This window comes from Zingiber officinale, chromosome 4B, assembly GCF_018446385.1.
Source record: "Zingiber officinale cultivar Zhangliang chromosome 4B, Zo_v1.1, whole genome shotgun sequence".
Taxonomy (NCBI): domain Eukaryota; kingdom Viridiplantae; phylum Streptophyta; class Magnoliopsida; order Zingiberales; family Zingiberaceae; genus Zingiber; species Zingiber officinale.
Genome location: NC_055993.1, coordinates 69,827,177 through 69,849,749, shown reverse-complemented (window position 1 = coordinate 69,849,749; position 22,573 = coordinate 69,827,177). Strand labels below are relative to the sequence as shown.

The window sequence follows — 22,573 nt, the reverse complement described above, 5'->3', positions numbered from 1 at the left end:
TTTGTATGCCCTATCCTGCATGTCAGTGGACCCTTGAAAGGGGTCTTCAAGAATAAATACTCTTCTAATTTGAGAGATTATGTTTTACGTATCATTGCGGCCTTCTGCTGATTTTACTAGATCTTGATATTCATTTGGGAAGGTCATTCGCCATTGGATCCAAGTCAATCTTTCAGCTTCTCCCAGCATATTTTCGATGAAATCTGCTTTATCTTGAGTGTCTGCAAAATTTTACAGGGCAACTATGTTTTTGGTGATTGCTTCCCATCAGAGGAAAACATCCTCAATCTTTCCCAGCTGGGTTGGTAAAGTAAGGATTACTCCAGTATGCTATTGGGCGGACGGTAAATTCCACCATTCAGATTTATTATCTTTCTTGAAGATCCTATTTCTTCTGATATTAATGCCAGGCTCAACTGCTATGCTTATAGGTTCAGGTTTGGGTCGTCTTTCCGTTGGAGGATAACCGACCAGGTTCATGGTAGCATCCGCAGGAGGCCTATACTGGGAAACTGCTTCTTGAGAATAAATGTGCTCCGATATTTGTTTTAGTTGCGAGTATTCCATTAACCACTCGTGTTCATCGGTGGTGCCAGCGGCAATAATATTTTGAGCTTCAGTTTCATCAGGTTGTTGTTCTTGTTGTTCAGCTTCCTCCTCCCCACCACTTTCTGCTGCGAAAGGGTTAGTAAAGTCTTCCAAAGAGGCTCCTGTAGGAAGGGAGTTGAAGGGTTGTAAAGTTAAATACTGTAAATAAGCAATGTAATCATCATCATCAGACTCATATGCCTGGGTGTCTGAGATGGTCATGCAGAGATAATCAGGAGAGTGGTTGCTAACCGTTTTTGGTAAAGATTTCAGTTGTCGTTGTAATTCTGCTCTGTATTTTCTAGAATCTCTAAGAAGTCCATGAGTCTGTTCAAATCTATATTGGTAATCATGCCACCGAGGTTCATCTAGTATTTCTTCTCTAATGAGTGCTTGTCGAGCTTCGCGTCGAACTTCATAGTCCATATTTTCTTCTTGCTATATTGTGGCTCTTCGTGGTTGGTACTCAATATATTCACGGTTGTCAATATAACTAGGATGGGGTGCCACATAGTAGTCATATGGTGCTGCACTTGATGTACTATCATCGCAATTAGGACAACCTTCACAGAGCGGGTTTGCCTTGTCATTTTTACACTGACTACTTGTTGAACCAAAACCTCTATCTTGCCGCTTTGTTTTGTCGAGGTCATGAACTTGAATGGAAGGAGGAGTCTTGCAGCATTCTAAGATTAATTGGGCAATATGTTCTCCTTCTGCAAAATCCATGTCATCATCAGAATAATTATATACAAGGATTTTGATTTCACCTCTGTAATCTGAATCAACAACCCCGCCTCCGATTATCATGCCTCTCATGGCATAGCTGGATCTTGGTGCTATTCTGGCATAGGTACCTTTGGGTGTTTTAATGCTTATGCCTGTATTTAACATAGCCTGCCCATATGGTGGAATATGGTAGTTTTGACTTACAGCAAGATCATATCCTACGGAGCCTTCAGTCCTTCTTTGAGGTAGGACTGCTGTGCTAGTAAGGCATTTGACATATAATATGTCTTCTTCTTCGTCTGCTAATAGGACTGCAATTGTATGAGCTCTTTCTTCGTCTTTATCATCAAAATTATCACTTCTTGCTTGTATTAGTGCTGATGGAACTTGATAATTTTCAAAATGTAATGAAATACGATCATCTAGGAGGTTTCTTGTAGTTACATCAGTAGGTTGTCCTGGAATATTGATAGTGGATTGTCTAATAATCCAATTTTGTCCGAGCACATCTCTTGTGTTATATCTTCGTCCAGGAAGCGCCCTTATTCCACTACTTGCTAGATAGTCGACGACGTTTTGGACTTCATAGGCGAAGCCCACATTTGGTGTATTTGAGAGCCTTCCAACTAACCCCCTTGTAATTAGTAGGTTAGCTTCTCCATTCTGCCATGTTTCGTATCCCCGAGCAAGGATGGATATTTGGATATTCTTGTAAAAATCAGCGATTGTTAACATAGTATCGGGTATTATGTAGATTAGTTGACTTCCGTGTGCTAAGTCCACTTCCATTGTTGCAAAGATGGCTTGATCCCCCTGCCACCTATTATCTCTGAAAACTATAAGGACCAGGGTTCCTTCTTCTTGTCGATGTAGAATCTGAATTCTTACTTGGATGACTCCCATGTGGATAAATCACATTCCACTTCGTTGTAGCTGATTGAAGCTTTCTGGCTGTATAAAGGTTCTGTCTACTTGATTTGTTGTTACAAGTATAGCTTCTTCAGAAAGATGGGTGTATACCCGTTGGTGTACGTCGTCCTGTCTGGAATGATATAAGACTTCTGCGGGGACAATTGTAGCCCTTTCCTGCATGGAAAGTCTTAGCTGTGCCTGAGGGTCTAGTTGTTGTTCTAGAGACCGATTGTAATTTCTTCCAGTTATTATTTGTGACATCCTTTGTAGTCTTCGTTGTGCATTATACCTCCTTCGTTGATGTTGGCGATATTTTCGAACTTGGTCTTCAAAAAGAGGATTTTCTTCTGTCTCCGTTCTCCTTGTAATTGTAGTTACTGGAGGATCTGCAGATGTACTCATCACTTCTTTATTTGTTCTTTGAAGAGATCATATGGGTCCTTGAAAATGTGAAGCTTGCCTTTTCCTTCCCTGGGCTTCTCCTGAATTGATAAACTTTTAATTTTGTCAGATAAATTCTTGATTACCTCTTCAGGGAGATTGGTGCTAGAGATTGACTGTTTTGCTTCAAGTTTTTTGATGCGCTCGTCGAGCGCTTCTAATCTTTCAAGTATTGTTACCAGAAGTTGTATTTGAGTATTGGCTTGTTTGATGGTCATTGTTGTTCCTGATGTAGGGCCTTTGTGGTCAGCTGGTCGGACAAACCCTAGGCTGGGTGCTTCGATATTTTCAGTAGCTTTCAATGCTTCTTTATAGTTGTTTGTTGCCTGTGTATTTATGTAACTCATGAAGCGGTCCAAGCCTCTAGCTTGTAAAGGAGTTTTTCAACCCTATCAAGCTTCTTACCCAAGTCTTCTGTTATTTTCACAGCTCTTTTTTCAATAGCTTTAGGTTGTTCTACTATTTTAGCTAGTAGGCTGTTAATTTGTCTTTCTGTTAAAGGCCTATTTTCAAGGATTTCTTGGGTTAGGTCTTTTACTGCTTGAGTTAGCCTTTTGTTTTCAGATTTAAGGACTTCCAACTCTTCCTGGATTTGTTTGAAGTTCTTTAGATTAACTCTAGTTGACAGACTTATCCTATCGTAGGTTACTGCAATGTTATGAGCTAGTTCTTTTAAGGTTGGCTCGGTTTTTGCTACGTCGAGATATTCAAGGTTTGCGGTTGGTGATTTAGAATACCATTCTTGTATAGCTATTTCCCAACATCTAGACATATAGCTGTATTTCGAGTAGGTTGGCTTCTGGCTATTCACCAATCATACCCAGCTAAGGCTTTTGGCTATCCACCTTAACCAAAATTGCTAGGCTTGCGGGCGATCAAGCAATTTCTTTTTCAATTCAAACTTTATGTTTTAACACTCATAATGATATACCTTTCTTCAGACTTTTATTTCCTAACTACTTACAACTTAGAGGGTTCTAAGAGCTTTCTTGCTCATGCAGGTGTGCCCTTGGACTTACCTATTGCCAAGTTAGGACCTGCCCTTTTGCAATCCACTCGTCGTTCCTCGGTCGCTTTATCATAGTAAAGATTTTCAAAGTCCGTTGAAAGATGGATCCTTTGGATACTGTAAAAGATATCCGTTTAGAGTTTTGGGAAATCACTAATGCCTTTGTATTATTTTATCCTAATTATCACCAGTGACGCTCGCCAAGAATACCTCGTTAAGTGTTTACTCAGCCATAAGACTAGCTTTGATACCAAATTGTTAGCGGAAACACTTCTTCAAACGAACTAAGATAATGTACAAAAGAACTTGAAAGTACAAGACTTAAGTGCGTAAGAAAGGAAACTTGGAATTGAAATTTAGAGAGCAAACTTACAGAGAACTCAAAGTAAGACTTATGTCGTGAACTCGACTTGTGTCTTGCAATGAGATTTCTAAGGACTTATATAGAGGACAAATGGAGAATCGGGTGCTCATTGGGCCCCATCGCCATTCCTAATGACTTAAAACAAGCTTTTCTTTGAGGCAACCCAAGTTTTTCTTAACTTCATTTAAGATTTTAGTTTTTTTTCTAGTTTCTTTTCTTTCTTCAAAAAAACCCAAATCATCTACTTAATTCTTCTTATTTATCTTCTTTTTATAGGATTCAAAGTTACGGAGGAATGCAAATATTAGAGAGAGGAGTATTTTTAGCACAAGAATGTCTCAACCATTTATAGCTCATCACTTGGCAACTTCTCTTACTTTAAAACTTCCTCCATAGTATATTTCTAGTTTTCATTAGGACAATGAAAGATTTAAGTGTGGGGGGATGTATTGGGTTTAGATTAGTTGTTGTCATATTTCTTTTTGCATAATAAAATTTTTCTAGATGCATCATACATCACGTCATAATTGTTTGTCCTTAATACAAAATACTAGCATACTTATTCTAGATTTTATGTGGTTTATTGTTACTTATAGTGCTAATATATTTAGTGATATATCCTTTTCTATCAATGTTAGCATGAAGTGTGCAATATTTTTACTATAAGACTTTAAGTATTCATATTATTTTAGGATCTCCCCACACTTTGTATAGTTTTGATGGTAGATAACTTTGAAAATAGTCATGATTCATAGAACTTGTTTAGTACTAGTGTTTCCATGGTGATTTCTCAAACTACATTTTGGTAACTAAATGAGGATCAAATAATGTTAACTCATTTGGAAAAATTAAAATATCCCATCATTTGCATTCATGTGCATTTGTGTTCAAGTGTTGCACCTTGCAATCACTTAGAGAAAAAATGAAAATGAAAAAAAATGAATAAGGGATATAAAAAAATAGTTATCATGAGTGGAAACTAGTAAGTCATCCCTTTGAGACTGACTTATGTTACTAGGAAAATAACCTCTATATTTCTCTTGATATAAATCATGTCTTTGAGTCCCTAGGTAGATTAAGAAGAATGAACCATGTGTGTGGCAGGTAAGTGTCTATCACAGGGAGCATATGGAACATAGTGATATGACAACTTGACAAGGCCTAGGGATTGAAACTTAAAAAATTTAGGCCGCTATTACACTGAGCACAAAGAACTATTACTTAGGTCATACTCAAATAACTTTTGTATTTTGCTCACTAGTGAAATCATTTGATATAATTAGACTGATTCGCTAGAAATTATATCATACTATTTAGCCACAAGAGTTTAGATTATAGTTTTTTCTTGAGGACATGCAAAATTTTAAGTCTAGGGGTGTGATGTACAAAGATGATATATATTTTTAGGCATTCTTTGATGCACATATACTTCTATTTCATGCATATAATACATGTTTATTATACCCTATTTCATTATTATGTTATACTTCCCTACTATTTGTTCAAAGATTTATTCTTTTCTTATTTTAATTAATAGGACACAATTTGGCGAGAAAATGGAGTGGAAAGACACATTGGAGTAACTCTAGAAGAAGACTAATAACTTGGTCATGCCCACTGGAACGTCCATGTGCCTCCAAATGTGCCACTAATTGGCAGGTCATGCCCTATAGGCACGGTCATGCCCCATCACAGGAAAGCAACCATGGGCAGGCCATGCCAAATGGTACGACTGTGCTATTTATCCAAAGCTAAGCCATGGTCCAGCCGTGCCATACTCCCAGAGCTGAACTAGAGAGGGGCCATGCCTTTTGGCATGGTTGTGCCTCTCCATGCCATCTGCCGTGGAGTGGGGGTCGTGTAGCACAAAAATAGGGTCATGTTGAATCCTGGATAGATTATAGACGAAAAGTAAAATGGCCATAACTTTGTACTTAGTTCGAGTTACGTGTTATTCTGTTGGTGCGGGAAGCATCCAACGATCGAATCTGAGTTTTGATAATGGCAAAGGGCTTAAAGTTAAGGTTATTTGTGGTCTAATAAGTTTGAATGAGATTGCAGGAAAGTCCTAAGGGTTCTTAAGTAAAAGCCCTAGCTGCGGTTAGGCAGGTGGAAAATCCTAGGGGGTAGTAACCCTAGATCCTAGGGGTGGTAACCCTAGGAAGAAAGTCTTGGCGGGATGAAGGCATTGGACAAAAATCCTAGAGTCGGGGACTCTAGGTTAAAATCTTAGTGTCGCCAACCGAGTGGAAGTATGGACGGGTCGTGGAGTGGACGCCCAGCATGAAGACCGGAAGCTTCGGACGCTAAGCAAAAGTCTAGTCGGTCTGGGTAAACTCTCCTGAGAGGAGTAGGTAAGGACACGCTCTCCAGTGAGGGAACAGTAGGCGTCGGTTCGACCTAGGGATTTTGAAGGAAATTTTAAGTCGGAATCGGATAGTCCGATGACTGTTAAGTACTTATATTTATCTTATATTATTGTGCTAACTTAGTTTTGTAGGGTGTACTTTGTTTATGGATTAATATGTCTTACAGGAATGAAGTTACATAAGAGAATTCTCGGATTAACAGTGTCTGAGGTGCCTTCGGGCTGTTGGAGGTGCCTCGTGTAACACCCATAAAGTCTCAAGTAATTTCATATAAATTTTTACATGATTAGAATGGGCTTTATGTGGACTCTTTCAAAAAAAAGAATTAATAAGAGAAAATAGAACCAAAAAGAAGTATGACCAAAGTTCGAACCTTGAACCTTTTAGTAAGTGACAAAGCTTTATGTGGTATGGGAGAACCATTAGCTCCAGAAGGAATGTCATTAGGAAGGAAAGGGAAATTGTAGTTAAGGGTAGGGAGAGTGAAGGGACACCTTTCTCCCTTCACTTAGAAGGAAAAGTTTATCTTTCCTTTCTCCTTTCACTTAGAATGAAAAGTTCATTTTCCTTTCTCCCTTTATTTAGGGAAAATAAAGTAAGGGAAGGAAAAGGTGGTTTTCCCTTTCTCCCTTCATTTAGAATAAAAAGAAGTAAGAGGAAGAAAAGTTATTCTTTTTCTTCTTCCTCCTTCTTCCTCCCTCCACCGAAACCCTAAAGCCTCTTCTCTCCCATTGCCGAATTCAAGCTAAAGATTTCTTCCTAGGAAAACTTCACAAAGAGAGGTCCTTAAAACATACTTCTTCTTACAAGTAAAATAAGGAAAAGGGAGTTCTAGAAGCAAAAAGGTCTTCTTCTTCTTCTCCACCAAGGGTATTTTCTTAGTAAACCAAGCAAAAGGAAGTAAGTATTCCCCTCACCTGCAGTACAAGTAGTTTTCTTTGTTGTTTTTTTTATGTTGCTTAAAAACCTAGGATCATGCTCATGAAGTTTTGGCCAAAAAGAAATAGAAGGCTTAGGGAAGTTTAAACTCCAATTAGACTAGCTTATACTTTCTCTCATGATACCTAATATATTATGTGATGTTATTAAGATGCTATTCATGATTTATGTAGCCTAAAAACCTAGGAACATGCCCTTGAAGTTTCTTCCAAGAGGAAATAAAAGGCTTAGGGAAGTTTAAACTCCACTTAGACTTGCTTATGCTTTCTCTCATGATACCTAATATGTTATGTGATGTTATTAAGATGCTATTCATGATATATGTAGCTTAAAAACCTAGGAACATGCCCTTGAAGTTTCGGCCAAGAGGAAATAAAAGGCTTAGGGAAGTTTAAACTCCACTTAGACTTGCTTATGCTTTCTCTCATGATACCTAATGTGTTATGTGATGTTATTAAGATGCTATTCATGATTTATGTAGCTTAAAAACCTAGGAACATGCCCTTGAAGTTTCGGCCAAGAAGAAATAAAAGGCTTAGGGAAGTTTAAACTCCAATGAGACTTGCTTATGCTTTCTCTCATGATACCTAATATGTTATGTGATGTTATTAAGATGCTATTCATGATTTATGTAGCTTAAAAACCTAGGAACATACCCTTGTAATGTTTCAGCCAAGAAGAAATAAAAGGCTTAGGAAAGTTTAAACTCCGATTAGACTTGCTTATGCATTCTCTCATGATACCTAATATGTTATGTGATGTTATTAAGATGCTATTCATGATTTATGTAGCTTAAAAACCTAGGAACATGCCCTTGTAATGTTTTGGCCAAGAAGAAATAAAAGGCTTAGGGAAGTTTAAACTCCGATTAGACTTGCTTATGTTTTTTTTCCCATGATACCTAATATATTATGTGATGTTATTAAGAAGCTATTCATGGTTGATGTTGCTTAAAACCTAGGAACATGCCCTTGTAAGTTTCGGCCAAATATGAATTAGGGTTTGAAGAGAGTTCAAAACTTTAACCATGCTTGATTATGATTCCTCATGATGTGTAATCTATTAGGTGATGTTAGTTTGATGTCTCCATGTTTTTATGTTGCTTAAAAACCTAGGGACATGCCTTGTAAGTTTCGACCAAGAAGGAAATGAAAAGTCTTAGGGAAGTTTAATTTCGACTAGACTTGCTTATGTTTTCTTCTATGTTATGCTATGTATCATGTGAGATTAATTTAAAGTTTCATGCTTAAAGTTGCTGAAAAATAAACCTAGATTCATGTTCTATAGGTTTCGGCCAAGACTTGAAATTAGGGTTAAAAACTCATTTATGCTTGCTAAAAGTCTCACTTGCTATGCCATGTATCATGTGATATCAGTTTAAAGTTTCATGCTTAAAATTGCTTAAAAGAAACCTAGAATCATGCTTTATAGGTTTCGGCCAAGACATGGAATTAGGGTTTGTAGAAAGTTCAAAACCCCAACTATGCATGATAATGACTCTCTATGATATGCTATGTGATATGTGAACCTTATGTCACCATGTTATGCTTATGCAAGGCTTATGTATGATGAAATGCCTAAGACTTGCTTCCCTATAAGTTGGGATTAAGAGCACTCTCTATGATATGACAAGGAACATGATATGCTATTTTACTTTTGTATGGCTTGTACCAGACCCTAAGCATGGTCCAGGGGATGGGCTCCTACGTCGCCCCTAGGTCGAAGCACGGGCCTAGTTCCCCAGTAGGTTCAGGATTAGCTACCTCAGATTTATTTAGGGATGCGTGTAATTCATGTATATGGTACAATGCCGGGTCCTCATGTTGAGATTTATGTTTAAGTATTTATATGATATATGTTTTCAAAAGAACATTTTTGCATATACTTATTTCATGCTATTTGATTATTATGCTTCATGAAATGCTCTCTTGTGATATGTCTATGATGCCTAAATGAACATGCTACTACTTTATGTTTATGCTCTCGTATGCTATGTTTATGATTTGCCAAATGAGTATGACACTACTTTATGCTATCATGGAAAATGTTAAATCTATGTGTTGATTAGATAAACATGTCATTACTCTATATCAATTTCATGATGCATGTTTTTTTTTGTGAGTAGGAAAGGATCTTACTAAGCGTATGTGCTTATAGTTTTATTTTTTCCTTGTTCTGCAGAAAAGGGTAAAGAATGGCCAAACTAAAGGGAGCATCAGGAGGAGCAAAGGATGTGTGTGGCAGTGACATGGTGGAAGAGATCTGTTTTGTGTTTAAAGACTTATGCATGTTCTAAGTTTTTGCATGTTAACTTGTTTTGCTACTTGATGCTTTTAATGTTTGCTACTTGACTATCTCTTTTTATTATTTCCATGAATCTTGAACTAATAGGCACTTGGTTTAGTTAAAGAATTGTTAAGAACTATGCTTGAATTCTATGTTAGGTTCAGTGATTGAATATTAAATTAAGTTACGCCACATGAGTGCTAAGCATGCTCACATGTTTAATATGTTTACATGATTATATAGTTCTATATGTAGGTTTTAAAAAATTTAAATTCTTCCGCTGCAATGAATGCACATGTATGTATGTTCGCGTAGCGCCGCCCTGGCCATCAGTAGGGGAAGGGCGGGCGTTACACCTCGGGCGCCTTGGTTGTAGCTGCACAGGAAGTAGGCTAAAGGCACCTTCCAAGGACACCGAAGGCGCCTTGGACAGCCGATGGAAGGTGCCTTCCATAGAGCTTGAAGGCGCCTTCGGGCGGATAAGCAACGCAGACCGCGGAAGCTATCGTCTCTGACGCGGAAGGGATAGGATCCAAGTTGGAGGCGCCTTCCATGGAGTTGGAAGGCGCCTTCAACAACCTATATAAGGATGGTGTGAGCAGATACCAAATAATAAGCAATACTCATAATACTTCTTCTGTGTGTTTCTAACAAATCGATCCAGGGAAGTCCTAACACTACTCCGATGACCAGAAGTTCTCAATTTTAGATTTCTTTACTGTCGGTATAATATTTGGTAGCATTTCAATTGTTGTACTCTTTTTGTAATATTTCTGAAGCTATAGTGATTGCCCATCAAAAGTACTTTTACATGCGGGCCTTGGAGTAGGAGTCGTCACAGGCTCCGAACCATGTAAATTCTTGGTGTTTGCATTGTTTATTTTTTCCACTGCGTGTTTTACTCGAAACAAACAAATTAGCCACAAACACTATTCACCCCCCCCCCATTAGCGCTTTTCAATCCTACAATTGGTATTAGAGCAAGGTCGCTCTGAATTGGTGAAACCACCAATCTAGCGAAGGGGGCTCTTTTTGAAAATTAACAATATTATTTTATATTTTATCAATTTCTTTTAGTGAATTGCTAGTTTTACTTTTCTACCGCACTACTAATCCAAGACTAAGTCTTGGAACAATTTTTATTATTCTTTTGTGTGTGAGACTCTTGTTTTAATGGCCCACCAAGAAGGCTATAACACAGCTCGCTCGTCTATTTTCTCCAGCGAAGATTTTGGCAATTGGAAGGGCCGAATGGAGTACTACCTCCAAACCCAACTCGAGATGTGGATGATCATCAAAACTAACATCTCACTTCCACTCGATAGTACTGGAAAACTAGTATCATGTGAGAACTGGGACGCAATTTTAATGAAGAAGGTCGAGGCTAATGCCAAAGCGACATGTACTCTTCAATGTGGTTTAACAAAGGAGGAGCTAAACTGAGTAGGCCCATTCTCAAGTGTCAAAGACTTATAGGAGAAGCTAATTGAGCTACATGAAGGGACCTCCGATACTAAGGTTAGTAAAAGAGATTTAATTTTAAATAAGTTGTATAACATAAAAATGCAGGATGGTGAATCTGCGAGTCAACTGCATGCACACATCCAAGATCTTCTCAACAGTCTCCTCGCAATCAGATAGAAGGTGGAAAATCACGACGTCATCAGGTATGCATTAAATGCATTTCCTAGGAACACCTTATGGGTATCAATGGTAGATACTTACAAGGTCTCTAAGGACCTTTCCTCCATTGGATTAGATGAATTATTCTCAGAGTTTGAATTACATGAACAGACTAATACACTTATGGCAGAGAAAGGTATTGCTTTGATTGCAGGTACTAGCAGAACGTGGGAAGCAAAAGAAAAGTGTAAAACTGAACCCGAGTCCGAAGAAGAACTGGACTCAGATGATGACGATGATGAAATCATAGCCAAGCTGGTGAATCTGGCATGAAAACTCTACAAGAAGAAGAAAGAATTCACCAAGAAGGTGATTCAGTCCAAGACGGTACAAGCAAGTCCAAAAATGAAGTCTGAGGTAACCTGCTATGGCTGCAACAAGAAGGGACATATCAAAGCCAACTGTCCGAACCAAAAGGAAACAAAGAAGCAAAGGAGGAAGAAAACACTACAGGTGGCATGGGATGAATCTTCTTTAGAAGACTCTGACGAAGAGCTTGAACAGATGAACTTCCTCGCGCTTATGGTCCGAGAACAAGTCGACGAATCAGAAAACGAAAGCGAGTCAGAAATAGAATTTGAAAGAAGCAATAGATCCATATCTATTTCTGAAGGGCCTAACCCGACTGTAAGAACCTCTCAATTAAATAAATTACATAATTTAATTAATTATCTCATGCATAAATAGCCAAATCCAACCTACGAGTCAAGTCACTCCAAAAGGAGGTAACAATCCTTAAAGAGGAGAGTATACTAAGTCCTTTGACTGAGATAGTTCAAAATGGAAGTTCAACTCAAGTCCAACAACTTGAGGAAGAAAATTCCAATTTGAAAACTCAAGTTAAAGAACTTAAAAACACGTTGGAACGGTTCACCGTGGGTTCCAAAAATCTTGATCTGATTCTTGAAAAACAAAGAGCTGTCTACAACCGATCCGAACTTGGATTTAAGGCTAAACCAAAATACAAATCTTACTTATCGCTTGTAAATAGAACAAATAGAAAATTAGTCTAAGCATGAGCCCCTAAGTCTAACTTGATTAATCAAGTTGGACTTGATAAATATTAGGTCCCCTAGGATCAAATCCATTACCTTGATAGACCCTATTGAGGCTATAATCCAGGTGGAGTCAAAAGAATAATAATTGTTATCAATAAATATATTTGTTTGATGCTTGCCTTACTGCTTTCATTATACATGCCTAGACTAGGATAGTTAAGGACCTAGGTGTGATTTACATTTGACTAGTTAGACCTAGAGGTTTCAGAAAGAAAATTAAATATCCAATTTCTTTGAAAGGCTTTGTCTAGAAGTGGTGGATGATCCCATACCCAAGAAGGCCTAGTGCCTCGCCATAGTCTAGAAGTCAATCATTGAAATGAATATTTAATTGACTGATTATAAAACTTGCGTTTAACTCAAATGTAAATCAATCCTTAGATGATAATCTAAATCAAAGATAAAATTAACTATCTCACAAAAACCTATAAGGTTCCCTGATTGATAATTTAGAAAAAATAAATCTTAATTAATAAATTTATAAATCTTAATAAATATTAATTAATTAATAAATTAATAAATCTTAATTAATTAATAAATTTATAAATCTTAATATATCTTAATGAATTAATAAATTAGTAAATCTCAATTAATTAATCTTAATATTATAAATCTTAATTAATTAATTAATTAATTTTAATTAATTAATCTTAATTAATACATCTTAATTAAGTAATTAATAAATCTTAATTAATAAATCTTTATTAATAAATCTTATTTATTTATTAAAACTAATCAAACTAACCCATTCATAACTTAACTTAACTTAACTTAATAAATTCAATTAAATACAAAATCATCTTACAATCACCCATAGGAATAACATATTTGACAATCTAGACTGGGTGAGATGGAATATTAAGGAGCTGATTTCAATCAAATTATCTTTTGATCCGTCAAATTGAACCAAATCAAATACTTTATGTGTTGGAACATAAAAATTTGGATCAATGGAAGTTAGATAGTGGATGCTCCAGACACATGACTAAAGATATATTGAAATTCACTAAGCTACAACTCAAGAACTTAGGGTCAGTTGCATTCGACAACGACGGAAAACTTAAAGTAATCGAAACAGGTAATATCGAACTGAGTTCCAATTTTATTATTCGAAAAGTACTATTGGTTGATAAATTAAATTTTAACTTACTTAGTATTAGTCAGATATGTGACTCTAGGTACTTAGTCACATTTTTAAAATCTAAGTGTTTAATTAAAAATGTTAAAAATCCTAAAATTATACTTAAGGGAATTAGGAAACAAAACATCTACACAATTGACCTATCAACCTCCTCACTAAAGTGCCTCCTGACACAACAAGAGGAAACTAAGTTGTGGCACAGAAGACTGGGTCACACTCATACAAGACTCATTTCAAAAATGAGTCAAAATGGCTTGGTTAGAGGTTTACCAAAATTAAAAATTATAGAAAATATAATCTGTAATGCTTACCAATAGGGTAAACAAACCAAGTCAACCTATAAGATAACCAACTTAAATAGAACTAACTCAATACTTGAGCTCCTACACTTAGAATTGTTTGATTCACATGGATCCAAATCACTAAGTAAAAACCAATATTACTTAGTTATAATTGATGATTACTCAAGATGTACTTGGGTAAAATTTCTAAAAACTAAAGATGAAACTTATGTAATCTTTAAAACCTTTTGCAAGTTGATAGAAAATGGAAAAAAATATTAAAATTAAAAAAATTAGAAGTGATCATGGAGGGGAATTTGAAAACCATAAATTTACTAAATTTTGTGAAATTAATGGATACAAACATGAGTACTCATGCCCTAGAACCTCCCAACAAAATGGTCTAGTAGAGAGGAAAAATAGAACCCTACAAGAAGCCGCTAGAACCATGTTAAATGAATATAACCTAAACAATCAATTCTAGGCTGAGGCAATAAATACGACTTGTTATATTCAAAATAGAATTTTAATCAATAAATTTTAGAATAAAACTCCATATGAAATATATTATAATAAAATCCCCAACTTAAATTATTTAAAAGTGTTTGGATGTAATGTCCACAATCTAAACACTATGGACTACTTAGGAAAATTTACATCAAAATCAACCCCAAGAATCTCTTCAATCAGTAGGTCTTATAAAGTCTATAACAAAAATACCCTAAAAGTTGAAGAAACAACTAATGTGATTTTTGATGAAGAAAATAACTTACCTTATTCAATAAATGAAAATATCAATCAAAATACAGAAAATACTAATACAAGAAATATAGAAGATGATGAAGATATTCAAATCAACCCTAAAGAATCACAAGAACCAGTTGGTGATCCTGACATAAGATCATCAAGAATAAGTTCCAACCACCCATCTGACCAAATTTTGAGTGACCCAACCCTAGAAGTACGAACTAGATCATTCTACAAAAACCTAAGTCAAATAACCCTTATTTCTAAAATTGGAGCCAAAACTATAGAAGAAGCCCTACCTGACCCAGACTGGATCTTAGCAATGCAAGAAGAGTTAGCTCAATTTGAAAGAAACCAAGTCTGGGAACTTGTACCTAAACCCATAAGTAAAAGCATAGTTGACACTAAATGGGTATTTAGAAATAAATTGGATGATAAGGGTGAAATCGTAAGAAATAAAGTTAGACTAGTAGCAAAAGGGTTCAACCAAGTAGAAGGGTTAGACTATGATGAAATCTATGCACCTATAGCCAGACTTGAATCCATAAGGATGCTGCTAGCCTATGCAGCACATAAAGAATTTAATTTATACCAAATGGATGTAAAATTTGCATTCTTAAATGGATTCATCAATGAAGAGGTGCATGTAAGTCAACCCCCAGGATTTGAGGATTTGGATCATCCAAACCATGTCTTTAGGTTAAAGAAAGTCCTATATGAACTAAAACAAGCACCTAGGACTTGGTATGAACGCCTATCATCTTATCTAATATCTAAAGGATTTAAATAAGGTCAAATAGATCAAACTTTATTTGTAAAAATCTTAGAAAAAGATATCTTTATAGCCCAAATTTATGTAGATGATATAATTTTTGGCTCAACCAATACTAAATTTCTAAAAGAATTTACCAAATTAATGGAAAGTGAATTTGAAATGAGCTTAGTTGAAGAACTTAACTATTTCTTAGGCCTACAAATTAAACAAACCAAAGAAGGAATATACATTTTTCAAACAAAATATGCTAAGGAACTAATTAGAAAATTTAGCATGAAAAATTCTAAACATATAAATACCCCAATGGCAATTAATGTTAAAATTGACTCTGACTTAGAAGGAAAATCAGTAGATTTAAAATATTACTGAAGTACTAAAGGAAGTCTACTATACCTAGCTACAAGTCGACCTGATATTCTATTTGCAGTAGGTATGTGTGCTAGGTACCAATCTTGTGCAAAAGAATCACACCTAACAAATGCTAAAAGAATACTTAAATACATTAAGGGAACGTTAAATGTAGGACTTTGGTACTCTAAGGCTAGCACCTTTGATCTAATTGGCTATTTTGACTCAAACTATGCCGGGTGTAAACTAGATAGAAAAAGTACAAGAGGAAGCTATCAATTTCTAGGTTAGTGCCTAGTAAGTTGGTCAAGCAGAAAGCAACAATGTATTGCTTTATCCACTATTGAAGCAGAGTGCATAGCCATGGGGGAATGTGCAACTCAACTATTATGGATGATACATAGCTTAAAGGACTATCAATTAGAATATAAAATATAAAAATTTCAATTGATAATGTAAGTTCTATTAACTTAACCAAAAATCCTATCCAACACTCAAGGACTAAACACATAGAAATTAAACATCACTTTACAAGGAATCATGTAGCTAAAGGTGATATTGTACTTAACTATGTTGAGTCCAAGTCAAAACTGACTAACAATTTCACAAAACCCTTATCTAAACTTGAGTTCAGTGCACTTAGAAGACAAATAAGAATGTGCTTAATAGAATAGAGCTTACTTTTGAAAATCTGAAGTCAGAACCGGATAGTCTGATGACTGTCAAGTACTTATATTTATCTTATATTATTGTGATAACTTGGTTTTGTAGGGTATACTTTGTTTGTGGACTAATATGCCTTGCAGGAATGAAGTTACACAAGAGAATTCTCAGATGAACAGTGTTCGAGGTGCCTCTAGGTTGTTGGAGGCACCTTGGGCGCCTTGGCTGCAACTGCACAAGAAGCAGGCAGAAGGTGCCTTCCAAGGACACCGAAGGCATCTTGGACAGTGGATAGAAGGTGCCTTCCATGCATGGAGCTTAATGGCGCCTTTTGGTGGATAAGCAGCGCAAACCACGGAAGTTATTATCTCCGACATGGAAGGGATAGGATTCGAGTGCCTCCATGGAGTTGGAAGGCACCTTCAATAGCCTATATAAGGTTGGTTCGAGCAGATACCAAAGAATAATCAATACTCCCAATACCTCTTCTGTATGCTGCTAATAAATCGATCCAGCGAAGTCCTAACACTGTTGGGGATCGGACGGCCGGCTTGAAGGGGGGTTGGATAGACGGCACCCCCAAATAAGCGCTTCCTACGTATTTGTTAGCACAGCGGAATACAAACAATACAAATACAAATACGAAAGCTAAAGACTAAGAATGAGAAAGACAAGCAAACCAATTGACACGATCGTTTAACGTGGTTCGGAGATTAGGGCTCCTACTCCACGGCTGTCCGTAAGGTGGACGATCCCGATCCTTCGGTGGATTACTCCCCGGCAAACTCCGGCTAGCTCACGTAGCTCCTTGTGGGTGGAGAAACCTCACCACAACCCTCACAAGAACTCTTTTGACGCTAGGGCACAAGTAGACTACTAATAGAGATTAACCACCTCTATTTCGTCAACTCAAACCAAGCTCCCAAGCTTTGGTTTTATAGGCCACGGGTTGGAAAACCCCGCCTACCAGTCGACTGCTAAAACATGCAGTCCTCTATGGAAATTCGACCGTTACATCCCAACGGCTCGATTCCACACTGCCAGTCGACTGCCCCAGTCGACTGCACCAGTCGACTGCTAAAACATGCAGTCGACTGCTACAGTACTGCTACAGTAGCGCTACAGTACTGCTACAGTAAAACCCTAAAAACTAGGATTTTACTCCGAGTACAATCTCTCGTGCACTCGTACCCTCACCCTTATGACTCACTTGATTCTTCCTTTGCAGCTTTGACCTTTTGCCTTCAAGCCTACTTCCTTTGGCTCTCGTCCCTCGGATGCATTCAAGCCCGCGGCTCGTCCCCAATGCCATCCTTCGCGTATGCCTCGAAGTCGCTTCCCTTGGCTCTTGTCCTCGCTGTCTTGTCCACGGTCCCTCGGATGCTCCATCCTTCACCGGACCCGAAGCCATCAACCTGAGTCACATGTGTATCCTGCAAACCTGCACAACTCAAATACACATATCAAATACAAGGGTGAACCTAACTTAAACCCTTTGCCCAAACACCAAAACACATGGTCCCGTGGACCATCGGGATTGCTCCAACAAACACTACTCTGACGACCAAAAGTTCTCAATTTCAAATTTCTTTACTGTCAGTATAATATTTGGTAGCATTTCAATTATTGTACTCTTTTTGTAATATTTTCAAATCTATAGTGATTTCCCATCGAAAGCACTTACTGTAGGCCTTAGAGTAGCAGTCACCACAGTCTCTGAACCAAGTACATTCTTGATATTTGCATTGTTTATTTTTTTTCTGCTGCGTGTTTTAGACGAAACAAACAAATTAGCCACAAGCGCTATTCACCCCCCTCTAGAGCTTTTCGATCCTATATATTCTTGATACTAAAATGTATCTAAGTTCAAGATCTGTAACTTTTATTCAGAGGAAACAACAAGAAGACATGGTTTAGCCTTTCTAAAAGGCACGACATGCCTCCTGACAATGATCACGCCATATCCTCTGTCCAAACTATAGATCAAACTTTGAACCACTATAAATTTAAGGCTCGATTGGAGCCATGACTCGATCTAACTATCAGAATATAGATAATTTTAAGAGATATAACTTTGGTTCAGAGTGAAACATGAGAAAACTGGGTTTAAAGGGTGAAAAATTTATTTTGGCGGAACCTTGTAAACATGGCAGATTTAGATAATTTGGAGGATGTATAAAATGGTCAAGAAAAATATTTTTGACTTATCTTGGGTTTTGGACTTTGTACCTTTCCTTGGGGAGGGGTTATCCCCTTTGGGGGAAACCCTAGAGCACTTATTCTTCATGATTCATCCACCTTCAGAGTAAGGGAACACCTCCAAAGATCTATTTCCATATATTGAGTTGTAATTTTCTACTTTCTTTGTCTATTAGTTGTATTTTTTTATAATGGTGTAGATCCTCCCCTTTCTAGAATGTAGGGAGTAGTTTTAATGTTTTGATTGATGCATGAACTACGTGTATGCCATTTCTTTATTTAATGAAGTGTTTATACTATATTCTATGTGTCTTATACCTTGTAAGTATTTGAAGAAATGTGTGATTGGTGTAAATATATTGATGTTAGGGATTAGTTACCATATAGAGGAGGTACTTTGGATTGTATGACCAGAGGGCCCAGTGATAGAGGGCAACCTTTTATTCGGACTTTCTGGAGTATCACCTTGAATTGCACTACAAGAAAACCCTCATAGACACCGGTGGAATAACAACGGTTTTAAACAAATTTCGATATCTTTGAGTATTTTACACCGGGTTTTCAAAAACTGGTGTCCATGAGCGCAGATTTTCGCTCATAGATATCGATTTTTTTAGCCGATGTCTATGAGCGCCTTTTTTTCATTAATAGACACCGATTTTAACAGCGGTTTTTAAATCCCGGTGTCTATGATAACTTCTTTGTTCTATCTATGAAATTGGATAGTAAAAACCCATTGTTAAAAGTGGTGTTAATGAACCAAAATAAAATAATTTAATTTTTCCACCAATACTTATTCAAAATTTGCAACACTTCACTCTTCCCTCCAAACCTAAACCTATATCGCGCCGTCCACCGTATACCGTCGCGATGCCAACACCATTTTCCTCCTCGCTGCTAGCCGCCCGACCATCTCTCTCAACCTCATCTCCCTCTTCCCCTTCCTAGATCGACGCCCCTTCCTCTCCCGATCAAAATCAACACATGACGCCCTTACTTCTCCGTCCAATCACACCGCATCTCCTCCAACTCACGATCAGGAAATTTGTAACCACAAAACTTCCTCCCGGTGTTCCTATCTTATCACGATCTCATGTCGTCCCCCTTTCATTTTTTTTGTTCACCTAAACTTCCCCACGCAGCTTCTCCTTTCCTCTCCATAACACAGATCTTCTTCTATCAACGATAAGGGGGTTGCCGACGAGGAGGCTAGCGACAAGGAGGCCACGAGCGTCGACTGCACAAGAGGTGGCCGCTGCCTCACCTCCTCCATCTACTTTGTGCTCAATGATCTCAAGGGAGGTGACATCACTTCTTCTTCTGTGAAATAGGATTTTGGAATTTCTCTCGCACGGTCTGGAGAAGGTGATGAAATACGTGCTGGTGACAGGGGGAGTGGTGAGCGGGCTAGGGAAAGGGGTGACGACGAGCTGCGTCAGAGTCCTCCTCAAGTCATGCGGAGTCCGAGTCACCCTTATTAAAATTGGTGCTTGCCTCGATTCCACCAAGTTTATGTTCCAAACTATGGTTTTCTTTCATGTTTCAAATGCCATTTCTTTGCCTTGACTCCACCTTTAATAAAACCTCATGTTGTGTTTTTATGTTCCCATAAGTGGTAAGGGAAGAGAGGGGTCCTTATAGAGATCCTCAACATCCATATTTTTTATGAAGAAGATGATGTGTGGATGGCTCTCGGATTCGTCAATCAATTTTATGATGTAAGACAAATATTGGCTTGTCTTTGCCAGATAAAGCATTGGAAGATATTGATAAATATTATAGACATGTTCCAAATTACTGGAAGACATATGTTGAAGAAGTAGATCAGAAAAGAGGGATGTGGTTGAACTCTTTCTGTAAAGCACCTCTAAGACTTCCTATGCCTACTGAGCTTGAATATTGGTGGGAGAAAGGTATTAGTTTCTTTCTTTATTTATGTCATTGCCACAGCTTTGACATTGATGTTCCTAATCCTTTGTGCATCACCCATTAGTCACATTTGTTGGTTGCAATGTATGCTCTTGATAAGTCTTCAAAAGCTCAATACTGTTAGTTTTTTTTTCTTTATTTTCTTGTATACTTTATATGAATTGTTTTAATAGTTTTTGTAACCTTTGCTTGCTATTTCATGCATACTCTAAAATAAGCTATTAGGTTGGAAGGCTTTTGGGCACTCGTCATGCTGCCTTTGGAAATCCTGTCCTTGTTTCTTCATTTTTTTGTTTCTATCGGGAGAGTAAGCATTTATTTAAATCTTCAGTTTTCTTTTGTCAATTTAAACATAAGCTCCTTCCTTTATTTGTTTCGAGGTCATGTTTGTTGTACTAAAATGGAAACTGTATTATGTTGTCCCCTCTGTAATAGACAAAGATAGGATTATAGGAAAACTACATATACTCAATTTGTCACATATTCTACTTAGTTTTGGATGGAAAGAGTTCTGGGCTTGCATTTACATACAAGAGTGACTAATTCATAACTGATTCTTAAACTCAGATTAATGCAGCTGAAGTGAGCTACAAAGAGAGCTCAGATATGTTTGATGCCACTAGGGACAAAGGCTTGCTGCCTAATGTTATCAAGAGGTTGCCCATGTTTAAGATAAGTTGTGATGAGATCATTAATTCATGTGGGAGGAATGTATGTCGTGCCGTCTGCTTTCAGGTACTCTTTTTTTAGTTTAGAATTTCTTCTTTTTTCATGATTTTGTTTGTTTTCATAGGATTTCATTGATGGAGATATTACAAGGATGATGCCGATGCGTAACCACATTTTCCATGTGGTGTGCATTGATGTGTGGCTTGTGAAGCATGATTCCTGCCCTACTTGTAGACAAGTGGTTCTGCAATTTGAGGTCTCTTGGGTGGATTCTCTCTCTCTTTTCTGAATAAAACATTACATAATCTTGAGAAAGAAAAAAAAATACTTTTAAGGCTTCGAATGGGTGGATGAATGAAAATTAAAAGATGGATGAACAAATGAATATTATTTAGTTTATGTTTTTCCATCTGGTATCCCGATCTATTAGATACATGCTTAGTCGAGATTTAAACTCTTCATTCAAAATCTAACAGATGTTGTGAAGTGATACTTGATTGCAAAAGTAGGCATCTATCAAAATTAAACACTGAAGAAACTATGGAGCACAAGCATAAGATGCTTTCACTTACTAAGAAAAAGTTCATTTATTTGCTAAAAAGATGGTGCATGCAATGGCATCAATGGATACATTTTTGCATCCTCTTTTTGATGAGCATAATTCAAGAAAGAGAGGAAGAAAGAAGATTGACACAGAAGAAGATTATGAGGTTTTCTTCCTATTATTTTATCCTGAAAAGAATAACAAGCATGTGAATGAAAATGACTTTCATTTTGCAGGAAAACATTGCATAAGAAGCTGATTTAAGTAACAATGGTAATTCCTTAAGTAGTGCATCTGCGATCCAAAATCAAAATGACCAAATTATCAAGTACATTCTCGACATGCTGGAATTGTGAGTCAAACTAACACAAGATTACATTTGATGAACATCTTGGCACTGTAGGCACTTTTTTATATATACTGAAATTTTTTTTTTTGTATCTTGATTCTATAAAATGTTGTATCTCTAACTCATATGTAGTATCTTGTAGATGAGAATTACGATTTATCTTGTACAAGGTACTCAATTTTTGCAAATTAAACCACGAGGTTAGAATATATATATATATAGTCTTTTTCGAACATAAGTTAGAATTTTAAAGTCTAAACTACTTTAGTTGTGAGCAACTATTTATAATTTATAAGGAATTGATAACATGATCTTCTGTGTGTCTTCTCACACTATGTTATCTATAATATAAACTAAATGGACAACTACACTTAGCACAAATGTAGACATTTGACCAATGTGATTCTTATTTTTAAATAAATATTTATACAAAAAGCTAGGCTTTTAGTATACATTCAACAGAAATAAGAATCACATTGGTTAAATGTCTACATTTATGCTAAGTGTAGTTGTCCATTTAATTTATATTGTAGATAACATGGTGTGAGGA

General features: G+C 36.8%; 1 long non-coding RNA gene across 7 annotated transcripts; it reads left to right on the top strand.

The window, feature by feature from the left end:
• The first annotated feature begins 19,430 nt into the window (after positions 1-19,430).
• Positions 19,431-22,185, top strand: LOC121975131. 7 transcript variants are annotated; one of them, XR_006110271.1, is made up of 4 exons: positions 19,431-19,780; positions 19,864-20,445; positions 21,029-21,840; positions 21,911-22,185. It is a non-coding gene; the product is annotated as an uncharacterized LOC121975131 (long non-coding RNA). The 7 variants fall into 7 exon arrangements; XR_006110268.1 differs by having other exon boundaries at positions 19,864-21,172; positions 21,255-21,840; XR_006110269.1 differs by having other exon boundaries at positions 19,864-21,196; positions 21,255-21,840.
• The last annotated feature ends 388 nt before the right edge of the window (positions 22,186-22,573 follow it).